The sequence below is a fragment of the Xenopus laevis genome, chromosome 1L (genome assembly GCF_017654675.1).
Source record: "Xenopus laevis strain J_2021 chromosome 1L, Xenopus_laevis_v10.1, whole genome shotgun sequence".
Classification (NCBI taxonomy): domain Eukaryota; kingdom Metazoa; phylum Chordata; class Amphibia; order Anura; family Pipidae; genus Xenopus; species Xenopus laevis.
Window position 1 is genome coordinate 58,893,100 of NC_054371.1, and position 12,851 is coordinate 58,905,950.

Below are 12,851 nucleotides of genomic sequence, written 5' to 3' on the forward strand. Positions count from 1 at the left end.
GTTTCTTTTACACGTCCATACTATTAGTCACATGGTAATGAAGGGTCTTTTTCTTGTAAATCCTGCCTTTAGAAGCTATGTAGTTTTTGCATACAATGAACATCACACTGCATTATGAAGGGAGCATGGCTAGAACTGGCCTGAATACGGCACATTAGGCTATTGCTAAGTTTAAGGGCAGTGGGCGATGGGGAGATTTGTCAGCAATTATTATTAATGCACGACAGGGCCAAAAATCTCCAGAAAATGCTTATCCATTGGAAATACAGGTATAGGATCCGTTATCTGGAAACCCATTATCCAGAAAGCAAATAATTATGTGAAGGTGGTCTCCCTTAGACCCCATTATAATCAAATAATTCAAATATTTTTAAATGATTTCCTTTTTCCTTGTAATAATAAAACAGTAGTTTGTACCTGATCCCAAAAAAGATATAATACATCCTTATTGGAATCAAAACCAGTTGGGTTTAATTAATGTTTAAATTATTCTTTAGTAGACTTAAAGTATAGAGATCCAAATAACTTAAATATCTGTTATCCGGAAAGCCCCTGGTCCTGAACAATCTAGATAACAGGTCCTATACCTGTAACTGAAATGCCGACAGTAAAACCATCATATATTCGAAGTCACCTGAAGTTTCCGAACAGGAGCAGCTACTAAACTGCATGTGACTGTACTGAATATTCGCAATATTGCACTAGGTTCTATTGTTTTTTCTTTTTCCATAGCTTCCTGCTCTATAATTGTACAGGTATGGGACCTGTTATCCAAAATGCTCGGGACCTGGGGTTTTCTGGATAACTGATCTTTCCGTAATTTGGGTCTTCATGCCTTAAGTCTACTAGAAATTCAATAGGCTGGTTTTGCTTCCAATAAGGGTTATATATATCTTAGCTTGGATCAAGTACAAAGTACTGTTTTATTACTACAGAGAAAAAGGAAATCCTTTTTAAAAATTTGGATTATTTAGATAAAATGGAGTCTATGGGAGACAGCCATTCCATAATTCGGAGCTTTCTGGATATCGGATTTCCGGATATGGGATCCTATACCTGTATCTTAAACTGTATGTGTGCAACACTTTTCCATATGAAACAGAATTCATTCATCATGCTCATTCACCATTGGTGCCTAAAGAATGTAGCATCATTGCAGAACCACACCAAAGTCTCATGGGAGGGGGATCTTAGACTTATTTTGCTTAAATTAAAGGGCAAGTTTGCCTTTTATTATACTGTTGCAAATGGATATTTTCTTAGCAACTTTCAGTTCGTTTTCATTTCCTTTTGTTTTTCTGTTCTGTCATACCTCTTGCATTTTAACCCTGTAAGTGCCTCGTATCACTGTTAATCCCTATAGGGTAACACGTAACCCATTTAGGTATCATTTATGGCACGGGAATGCTGATACTGGTCTTCTGTGTCAGCATCATAGATTCTGTTATCTGTGGCTAGATTACTCCAGAAACCTAGAAACAGATTTTCTGAAATGCTGCATTACTTGCTATTTGGTTTTTTTTTTATGTTGAAGCCCTGAGTACAGATATAGAAAATATACCAGTCATGTCGTTAATAGTTTGAGGAATATCTTAGAAACCAAATTCATATTCAACCCTAATCTTAACTAACCACCTAGCCATTGTATCTAGGAAAGCAAATGGGCATTTTCCCCAGTTGTCACCCCACCTGGCCTTCTGACTGTGCCCCCCAACTACAGCTTGCAGTCCCCCCAGGGGAGCCGGAACCACAAGTTTGCTTAGAGGAAAACGTATCTCATTGTTTTCCATCTCTGTGAGGTTACACAGATAGTAGAGAACGTAGCCTACTGAAAGCATACACTTTTGAGGGCATCTGAGGTTGCTGTTCTGTTTATGGGGACAGTCTAGTAGTCACCTCTTGTATGTGTATAAATAGGGCTATGCAGACAAAAATATTTTGGGCATATGTTTGTACCTATCTTATTTCTGGCTTATTTGTGTATGTTGTATTTACCCATATATGTATATATAATCAGTTTAACTGTAAACTAAATACATGCAGCATATACAAGGTGCAGAATAACATCAATCAGGCAAGCATACGTGCCAAGTGAAATGGAGAGAAATGTTTATATGGAAGTAATGCAAGTGTAACTAGAAAGAGTTAATTTGTGGTGAAACTACTTAAAACCTTTTTCTTTTGAAGGTGTATTTGAGACATTCCCTACTTATAAATAGTGTATATTTTCCCCTTTTAATTTAGAACAGCTTACTTTCTATCTGAGCAGAACTCCTGCCGTTTTTGACGTGTTTATATGTTTTTTGTATACAATGCTGATTGCTATTCTTTAGTGCCAGGGACTAATCACTCTCCTTTTTGTTCTCTGTGCGCATTTATTTTACAGTTTATTGAAACAGATGTCTTTAGGATTGCGGCACAGCTGGCTCTAGCAGTGCATGTACGCAAAGAATGTACATTAACTAGGATTTGTTGTTGCTGGATGAATTCCCATATTTTTGGAATTTTTTGAATAAGTAGCAGTTCATTGAGTATTTATTTTTTTTTAAAATGAGCTTCAAAAGCTCCTAATACCTTGTATGGAGTTCTATCCACTGCTAATCCTATGTAGAACATCCAAACTACAACAGACTGTAATTCTACGTAGCAGGAGTCAGAAGGAAGTAGTAACGGTTAATAGAATTTGCTGTTGTATTTTTCCTGGATAGGTAGATATGATTTATATGTAAGTGCAGAAGGCTTGGTTTCTGTTTCTAGATAAGAGGATCCCGATTATGACAATATATGACAATAACTCCCACGGTAAGCAGGGGTCTGTAGGGCCAATTTTAGTAACATAAGGGCGAATATATATATATATATATATATATATATATATATATATATATATATATATATATATAACTTTCTGAGGACAAAGGGACAGGCATTTTGGCATATTGGTCCCTTGGAGTGGGCAGCTGCTGTGTATGTGAGATTGTAATCATCCTTTCGCTGCATGCTAACCAACAGAAATTCATGTGAGTTTTTATTTTTTTTTAACCTTTTTTTTGTTGAATTTATTTAAAAAATTGAATTGTTAAAACTCATTTTACCGATCCGAAAACTCAAATTGAATTCTATTTGAATTATACAAAACTCGATTCGAGTTTTTTCTCCGAAAAAAAACCTCGAATGTCAGGAAGGCTATAAACACCACCCAACTGATCCCTGGACCTCTCCCATTGACTTTTACAGTAATTCGGCTGGTTTTAGGTGGCCAAAAGTCTAATTCTTAAAGGGCCAGAGTATGATGCATCTCGAAAATCCAATTTTCTAAAAAAAAAAAAAAAAACTCTAATTTAGTTTGGATAATTCCATAGTCAGATTTGGCAGTTTTGACCATAAAAAAAAAAATTGAAAATTCGAATTCTCTATTCGACCTTTAATAAATAATCTGCCCCTTAGAGTCTGAGTATTAGATCAACTTCAGATCAGTCCAAAGTTTACCTTTCATGCTCATGTAGCAGCCAAAGTCACTGAGACAGTCCAAACACCCACTTCCATACACACCACTGCTTGTCTCCTGTCAGAGTACACTGCTCCTTCAGCAGTAAGGGTCACGCCGGGTGACTAATCTCCTAGAATCTGATCGTGTGCCCTGACGCTAAACACTTCTACCAGATTTACATGTTATCAGTCTATTGTGAGCAGCGGGCCAGTTGGGAGTAGACTTAAAGGAGAATTCAACCTGTTCTGAAAAAACCCTGTACCCCCCACCCCAGGTAGACCCCCCCTCCCTCCTCCCCCCAGGCTAACTACCCCCCCGGGGAGATGCCCCACACTCCATACTTAATCCATATCTACCCCTCGCCGCAGATTCTTCCAGCGAAGTTGCAAGTCGCATTGCTGCTGTTCGCATTTGTTTTGGTTAAAAAAAGTGATTGCAATGTTGTGTCTCCTGATAAGTTGTCCCCAATGCCATGTGCAACACACAGGGTTGGGCCCATTTAAAGTGCGTTGTGTTGTAACCATTAGAGATTGACCCGTTTCGTTTTGCCAAAATTCGCCGCCGACAAAATGTTGCAGGCGCCCATTAAAGTCTATGGGTGTCTTTTTTTTTTTTTTTTTTTTTTTTTGCATGGCGCCATACAAGTCTATGGGCGTAATTTCTGCGGCGAAACAAGGCGAAAAAATTTGCCCATTTTTAGTAACCATTGTTAAATGTCATATGCTGAATGGTACATTTTGCCATGTATAATCTATTTTCACTGTGATGTAGATAGCAGTATTCATATATAGCCTTCATTTTTTATTTTTTGTGTATCTTTTAAATTCTCTCACTTGGAACTGTCTGCCTTAGAATGCTTAATTACCCTAGCAGCCAAGCAGCAGTTTGGAAGTCAGAAGGGTCTGAAAAGAAAGATAAGCAATAAAAAAATTAAGGCAGCTGTACATGGGCACATATATATATATTACTTTCTGAGGACAAAGGGACAGGCATTTTGGCATATTGGTCCCTTGGAGTGGGCAGCTGCTGTGTATGTGAGATTGTAATCATCCTTTCGCTGCATGCTAACCAACAGAAATTCATGTGAGTTTTTATTTTTTTTTAACCTTTTTTTTGTTGAATTTATTTAAAAAATTGAATTGTTAAAACTCATTTTACCGATCCGAAAACTCAAATTGAATTCTATTTGAATTATACAAAACTCGATTCGAGTTTTTTCTCCGAAAAAAAACCTCGAATGTCAGGAAGGCTATAAACACCACCCAACTGATCCCTGGACCTCTCCCATTGACTTTTACAGTAATTCGGCTGGTTTTAGGTGGCCAAAAGTCTAATTCTTAAAGGGCCAGAGTATGATGCATCTCGAAAATCCAATTTTCTAAAAAAAAAAAAAAAAACTCTAATTTAGTTTGGATAATTCCATAGTCAAATTTGGCAGTTTTGACCATAAAAAAAAAAAATTGAAAATACGAATTCTCTATTCGACCTTTAATAAATAATCTGCCCCTTAGAGTCTGAGTATTAGATCAACTTCAGATCAGTCCAAAGTTTACCTTTCATGCTCATGTAGCAGCCAAAGTCACTGAGACAGTCCAAACACCCACTTCCATACACACCACTGCTTGTCTCCTGTCAGAGTACACTGCTCCTTCAGCAGTAAGGGTCACGCCGGGTGACTAATCTCCTAGAATCTGATCGTGTGCCCTGACGCTAAACACTTCTACCAGATTTACATGTTATCAGTCTATTGTGAGCAGCGGGCCAGTTGGGAGTAGACTTAAAGGAGAATTCAACCTGTTCTGAAAAAACCCTGTACCCCCCACCCCAGGTAGACCCCCCCTCCCTCCTCCCCCAGGCTAACTACCCCCCCGGGGAGATGCCCCACACTCCATACTTAATCCATATCTACCCCTCGCCGCAGATTCTTCCAGCGAAGTTGCAAGTCGCATTGCTGCTGTTCGCATTTGTTTTGGTTAAAAAAAGTGATTGCAATGTTGTGTCTCCTGATAAGTTGTCCCCAATGCCATGTGCAACACACAGGGTTGGGCCCATTTAAAGTGCGTTGTGTTGTAACCATTAGAGATTGACCCGTTTCGTTTTGCCAAAATTCGCCGCCGACAAAATGTTGCAGGCGCCCATTAAAGTCTATGGGTGTCTTTTTTTTTTTTTTTTTTTTTTTTTTGCATGGCGCCATACAAGTCTATGGGCGTAATTTCTGCGGCGAAACAAGGCGAAAAAATTTGCCCATTTTTAGTAACCATTGTTAAATGTCATATGCTGAATGGTACATTTTGCCATGTATAATCTATTTTCACTGTGATGTAGATAGCAGTATTCATATATAGCCTTCATTTTTTATTTTTTGTGTATCTTTTAAATTCTCTCACTTGGAACTGTCTGCCTTAGAATGCTTAATTACCCTAGCAGCCAAGCAGCAGTTTGGAAGTCAGAAGGGTCTGAAAAGAAAGATAAGCAATAAAAAAATTAAGGCAGCTGTACATGGGCACATTTAAGCACTGACAGGACTGTTTCACTAATATCTTGCAAACAAATCAGGCAGTTCAATTGGGCATGTTTGAAAATACCATTGGACAAGGAGTACATACAGTCCTTATCTGATGGGTCTCAATAGGCCCAAAAAATAAACCATTAGATCAGCTGATTTGGGCCTGAATGTGTGTGGCCAAGGTGACCTTGCCAAATTAATGGATCTGGCTATGCATGGCCAACTCAAGAACAACAAGACTGCACAACCAGATACCAAAATAATAATTCAGAAAACATACAGAATAAATAAAGACCAACTAATGGGCACTGGATGGGAACATTTTGTTATAATGTTGTGCTGGATTACATTGCTATTTGATTTGATAAATGTTGCTAACTGATTATATGCGATGATAATGGCTATGAGACAAATGGAACAGAGATAATAGTGAATCAGACAAACAAGTTCCTTACCTAAAATCTTATGTTGTGAATTTCTGTACATTTTATGATTCCAGATTTGTTCTGACGTGGGGTGTATATGTTCATTTACTGATGTGCTCTTGCCAATTTCTGTGTTACCCAAAACTCTTTATTCATTCTAAATTGAGAATTACCGGTAGGCTGTATATGTAATATTTCGTGAAATTACATCTGATAAATAGCATTGTTTGTCATGTAGAAAGCAAGATCTTTGCTGATTATACGGAATGCTGTAGTTGGTAATGTAGATAACAAGATCTTTGCTGATTTTACAGAATGCTGTAGTTGGTAATGTAGAAAGCAAGATCTTTGCTGATTATACAGAATGCTGTAGTTGGTAATGTAGAAAACTAGATCTTTGCTGATTATACAGAATGCTGTAGTTGGTAAGAGACTTGAGAGAAGTGAGAGAATGAAGCATCACCTGTTCCTGCAAACATGGGAGTGACTGAGGAAATGTTGGCTTTAGCTGAAAACGAATGTATGTCCTGATCATACCCACCCTCTGTGCTTCCTACACGGCAACCGCTGTTCTACTGCTTCACATTCTGGAACCTCATTTACTCTTTGCTGCCCTAGTTTAAAAGTTTAAATTATGAGCCACAAAACCACTTTGGTTTGAGTTTATCATTTAAGGTGGAAGGGAGCTTAAATGGGGCTCTGCTAATACTTGTCTTTTTGTGCCTGTAGATCACAATGACAATTTCATCTTTTTGCATTTAAAAATATGGACCAAATTGTTATCTCTGCTTAGGTCATGTTGTCCAAATGGAGATGTGCAGGCCAGATGTGGCCCTGTAATGGATATTTATGGTCCCATGTCTGCTCAAAGCAACCCTGACCACTTTGGATGTTATCATTTCATATAAATGTGGCCCCTGAACATGTTCTATAGTAAATAACTGGGCCATTATATAGAAACTGTAGGACTGAAATGACTTAGGTTACAGTAAAGTGACAGGACAACAAATGTTTGTATTTGGTTTGACCGGTGCCCGAACATTCCACTAAATCTGGAAACTCTGATTGCGTTAAATGATGATTTTGCATATCTCTAATAAAACTGTAGACTACAAGAGTTCATTAGAAAATCTATTTTCACTTTTAGTATGTAATAGAATTATCTATTATTAGTAACTTTTCTATTAGTCTTCATTTTTATTTTTTAGTTACGTTCCTCTTCTGCCTCTTTCCGGGTTGGGGGGGGGGGGAAGCAACAGCAGCTAAAACAACTAATGCTCTGAAACTTATTGTTGTTGGTACTAAATGGCTGTTACAGCAAAGTATTCTTATATTTGCAACTTTGTTATAAACTAAAGGGGCCCCTAATGACCACTGCTGGAAGTTCTTGACTTGTGTGTGCAGATAGCAGACAGTTGTGCAGCTCAAAGAAACTGTGTGTACACATAATTATTTACATGCTCTGACTAATCTATCAACTTTGTACACCTAGGGGCCTATTTTTGATGCTGCTTAAAATAATTTACACTGGAAAATCTGTAAATGCTGCCTGAACTAGGTATTTAACATTAATATTGTATGCAACTATTTTTATGGTGTAACCCAGTGGCGAAGAAAGAACAGGGTTGTCCGGCACTCAAACTGATCCATAATGATGATTAAGTGCCCTGGTGGGTGCGAAATGCGTAGGGCAGATGGAGATGCAAGTATACACTTTTTATTTTTTTTTATTTTTTAACTTTGTAAAATAAAGATACATTTTTTAACCTAAGTTTTTCTGGTCCTGTGGATCCACTTGAGTGCCAGACAATCCTGTTCTTTCTTATAATTTTCTGGAGTGCCGCTCCCTAAAGCTGGTGCTCTGGGGCTGGTGCACCCGGACCACATTTAATACTTGGTGATATATTTAAAATATATTCTGGGGCACATTGTCTCTCTAACTATTGTAACCCAGCGGTCCCCAACTTTTTTGCACCACGCACCAGTTTCAAACAAGACAATTTTTACAGAGACCGGGTGGGGGGCTGGTTTGTAGGCGTGGGTGCATTTTAGGCTTATCAAAAAAACTGTCCAGTATTTTGGTCCTTATAGCAATCAATAGAGAGCCTCCTGGGCTTCTCACAGCTGTGGTCATGGCAGGGAGCTGGGATTGCAGGTAATTTTGCCTGCAGTTGAGTCCAGAAGGGGGCCCAGTTCAGCACAGCCCGTTGCCCACCACTGGTCCACGGCCCGGTGGTTGGGGAACCCTGGTGTAACACATGCAAACCAATTGGGAAAAATTCAGCAAGTAAATTCCTACAGTGAAAAAAAAAGTGCTTTTTTTCCTAACAGCATTTTTAAGCGGCTGCTGAATTTTCATGGAAAAAAAAATTAAATGAATGCACAGCTTGATAAATGTAATTTTTTATATGATGATATCTGACAATCAAATGGTGTTTTATGTGTGCCGTTTCTTTTTACACTTTAACACAAAAAAGTTAGTAAGAACATTACTCTCATGCCAGTTCCCACCTCTGCCCCCCGCCAACTGTAAATAAATGGCGGACTGAGCTAATGCACTACATTTTTTTTTTTTTTTAAATATCAAACTGCTTTTTGTTGTAATTATTCTTCTCAGCCCTCTGATTAGAGCTCTCATTAAAACTCTGGAAGCAACATTGCTAGCGTTGGCTGCTCAGAATTGATGTACAAATAACTTTACATGCAGAAGAAACATAATAGCTGGAACAAGATTGGAATTTTAAGTGGGGCAGGAGTGTTTTCATGTAAAAATTATTGTTTCAGGTATGTGTGCATGCTTGCCTATACATTATACTTAGTAGCAAGTAAAAGTCTACGTGAATAGTGAGGCCTTCTTCCGTTTGCTAGGAAGGGCATGCAAGTGACTTTAGTGCCGGTTACTGACATTGCTTTGCATGCAGCAAATACTAGAGCCAGCAGTCCTTTTATGTTCATTTCTATTAGCAGACAAATCACTGCTTCCTGCATGTCGTATTCACGTCTCTTCTGCATGATCCCACTATATAGATATAGATATATATATATATATATATATGTATATATATGTATATATATGTATATATATGTATATATATATATATATATATATATATATATATATATATATATATATATATATATATATATATATATATATATATATATATATATAAAATAATTTCTGTTTCATTTCAGACACAGTGCTTATACTTCTAAGCTATATTCTATTTCAAGCCACAGTTTAAATATGCATCTAGAGCTATAGTACAGGCTAAGTTATATTTATTGTGTGACCTTGGTCACTACATATCTCTGCAAGCTCTGGGTGCCAACATTCAGACAATGCGAGTGCTCAACAAAACAATTATGCACATGCATGAGAGCTGGACCAAGCAGTAGGAAAAGCTTATGTTTGTAAGGATATCGTAATTTGCAACTAGAGTACAGGGATCTGTTATCCGGAAACCCGGGATCCAGAATGATCTGAATTACGGAATGGCCGTCTCCCATAGACTCCATTTTATCCAAATAATCCAAATTTTGAAAAGTCATTTCCTTTTTCTCTGTAATAATAAAAACAGTAGCTTGTACTTGATCCAAACTAAGATATAATTTATCCTTATTGAAGCAAAACCAGCCTATTGGTTTTCATTAATATTTAAATCATTTTCTATTAGAACTTATCCCGAGCATTCTGGATAACAGACCACCCCCCATACCTGTATTTATCTTGCAATATTTAGTATGACCTTGCTTGTGTCCAAGCACACCATTTTGACTGGTCAATATCTGCACAGTGCCAAACCCCATTTGTACTGCAACCTCTCCAGTGGAGCTGCTGTTTAACGGGGTTACTTTTCCAGGTAGGGTGCAAAAGGCTGCCACACTTTTGGGGGAATGTAATAAATAGATATAAATAAAAAGAGAAAAATATTTGCAATGCAAAAAATGTATGCCTTTGAGCGAGCTTTGCACGAATTTAACATTGCATTTGCAAGACCAGAAATGTTTAGCTGCCCCTTCCACTAGTGTAAGAATGTAAGAATTTTATGGTTTGCACCAGCGAGTGCTGTACATTATAACATTTCTCACTGGAAAAGTTATTTTTGCTCCAGTAGATTACCCACTCTCAAGCATTCTGTAAAAGTAAAATTTCTCAAGTTCTGAGAATCCCATAGCAACCAATAAGCTCTTTGCTTGTTAACAGGTGACCAGTGAACACCACCTGCTGATTGGTTTCAATAGGTATATAGACCTTTAGGGCTCTTACTCACTGGCGTTCTGACCTGCGCTCCCCTGCGTTCCGTTTTTTGGCGTTCAGCCGCAGGGGAGCGCAGGAATAGACGCATTTCATTATTTCAAATGGGGCTGTACTCACTCAGGCGCGTGTAGGCGCCGAACGCAGGAAAAATGCTGCATGTTGTGTCTCAACCTGCGTTCGGCGCCTACACGCGCCTGAGTGAGTACAGCCCCATTTGAAATAATGACATGCGTCTATTCCTGCGCTCCCCTGCGGCTGAACGCCAAAAAACGGAACGCAGGGGAGCGCAGGTCAGAACGCCAGTGAGTAAGAGCCCTTAGCAAGCTTTGCACCTTTTACTACATAACCCTGCTCCTCTGACTGAGTGCTTGATCTCATAATGCTTTACAAAATGGACACTTACCCCCCCCCCCCCCCCCGCGACAACTTTTATTCACATCCTGGAATGTGGCAGGTCAAAATCCATTAAAGGGATGGTTCACCTTTATGTTAACGTTTACTATATCATAGAATGGCCAATTCTAAACAACTTTTCATTGGGTCTTCATTTTTTTATTTATTTATAGTTTTTCAATTATTTGCCGCCTTCATATGATTCTTTCCAGCTTTCAAATGGGGGTCACTGACCCCATCTAAAAAAAACAAGGGCATTGTAAGGCTACACATTTGTTATTGCTAATTTTCATTGTTCATATTTTTATTCAGGCCCTCTCCTTTTCACATTACAGTCTCTTATTCAAAGCAACGCACGGTTGGTAGGGTAATTTGGACCCTAGCAACCAATAATGAAAACCACTCACAAATTGTTTCAGAATATCGCTCTTTATATTGTACTCTAAGTTCTCTCATGTGATCAACCTCTTTAACATTATAGCTTGGACTGGACACCCATATTTGATGGTAGGGGCGCTGCCTGATTACTATTTTCATTTGGTGAACTTGAATGAGAAATATGGGCTTGTGCTCCATTTTAATAGCTATACTCGCCTAGTGACATTTGATAATGGTATATTCTTCGGTTTTTGTGGGGCGCAAGGAAAACTGAATCAGCTCGACTGGCTAACGTCATTGCCCACATGGAATTGAATAGGCTTGTATTTTTTCTTATTGATCTGACAGATAATTATGATCAATACAGTATGGCTAGTAGGCTGGATATAATGAGCGTTCCCATGTGTGGCTAAGGTTGCCTTCTTTCATGTTACCTTATATGAGCAGACTGCTGTCTATAGTATAGCCCAGATTATCATTGTGTTGAATAATTCTACAAGTGTGCAATTTTACATGCCTTTTCTGTTATTTGATTCAATATCTCTTATATCACTGTGAACTCCCCATCATCTCTTATACATCTGTATACATAAAGGCTGCTTAATGCACTAGGAAGATGAGTGGTCTACTGTACATTATCCTGAATCCCAACCAGCATATTTTTGTGCTTCAGAACATTATTTATTTATATATATATATATATATATTCCGTTCCAGCGTGATTGAACTTGTGTAGGAAATTACCTTTCGGTCAGCGTCAAGAATTGTGATTATGCTGAAGTGATGGCAACCTCTATATCAAGGGAGCAAATGATATATACAAACTCTAAAACAGTAAAGGAAAATACTTGCTTCAGAAATGCATTCAGGTGTTTCCAGCATTTTCATTTGGATGTAGAGCAGCCATTCAAGAAAAGGCACATAGTTAACATAGCACATAACAGATAAACATCATTGTATTAGACAGGGCTTATCTGTTATGTGCTAAATAACATGTGCCTGGTCTCCTTTTTTCCAGCTTGAATGGCTGCCCCCATGGCTACACAGCAGCTTGTGTATATAAACTACTGTAGTCTTTCTGAAGCAAACACACAGCTGTAACCAGTGCATGTTAACACTATATTATATGTTAATTACTTTAAAACGCTTTCTTATTTTGGTGTTACTATTTCTTTTAAGGCTATAGCCGGTCGAATGCCAGCATATAGTTTCTGTAAGAGAGTTCTTCAGGTCACTCCAGTAAACTTTGCACAACTAAAAAGACTGTGGGGGTTATCTATCAAGGTCCGAATTTATCTCAGTATTTCTAATATCAAACTTCGAGCAACTCCGAATTCCCGAACTGACCTTATTTATGAAGAAAAAAAAGCCCAAAAAAATAGGGTTGGGCAAACTTCG

The 12,851-nt window shown here is 38.2% G+C and overlaps 1 protein-coding gene across 5 annotated transcripts in view; it reads left to right on the forward strand.

Annotated features, from left to right (window-relative positions):
* The window catches only part of fbxw7.L (F-box and WD repeat domain containing 7 L homeolog), a 139,953-nt gene that overhangs the window by 20,732 nt on the left and 106,370 nt on the right, over positions 1 to 12,851 (forward strand). The gene's annotated exons all lie outside the window — the stretch shown is intronic.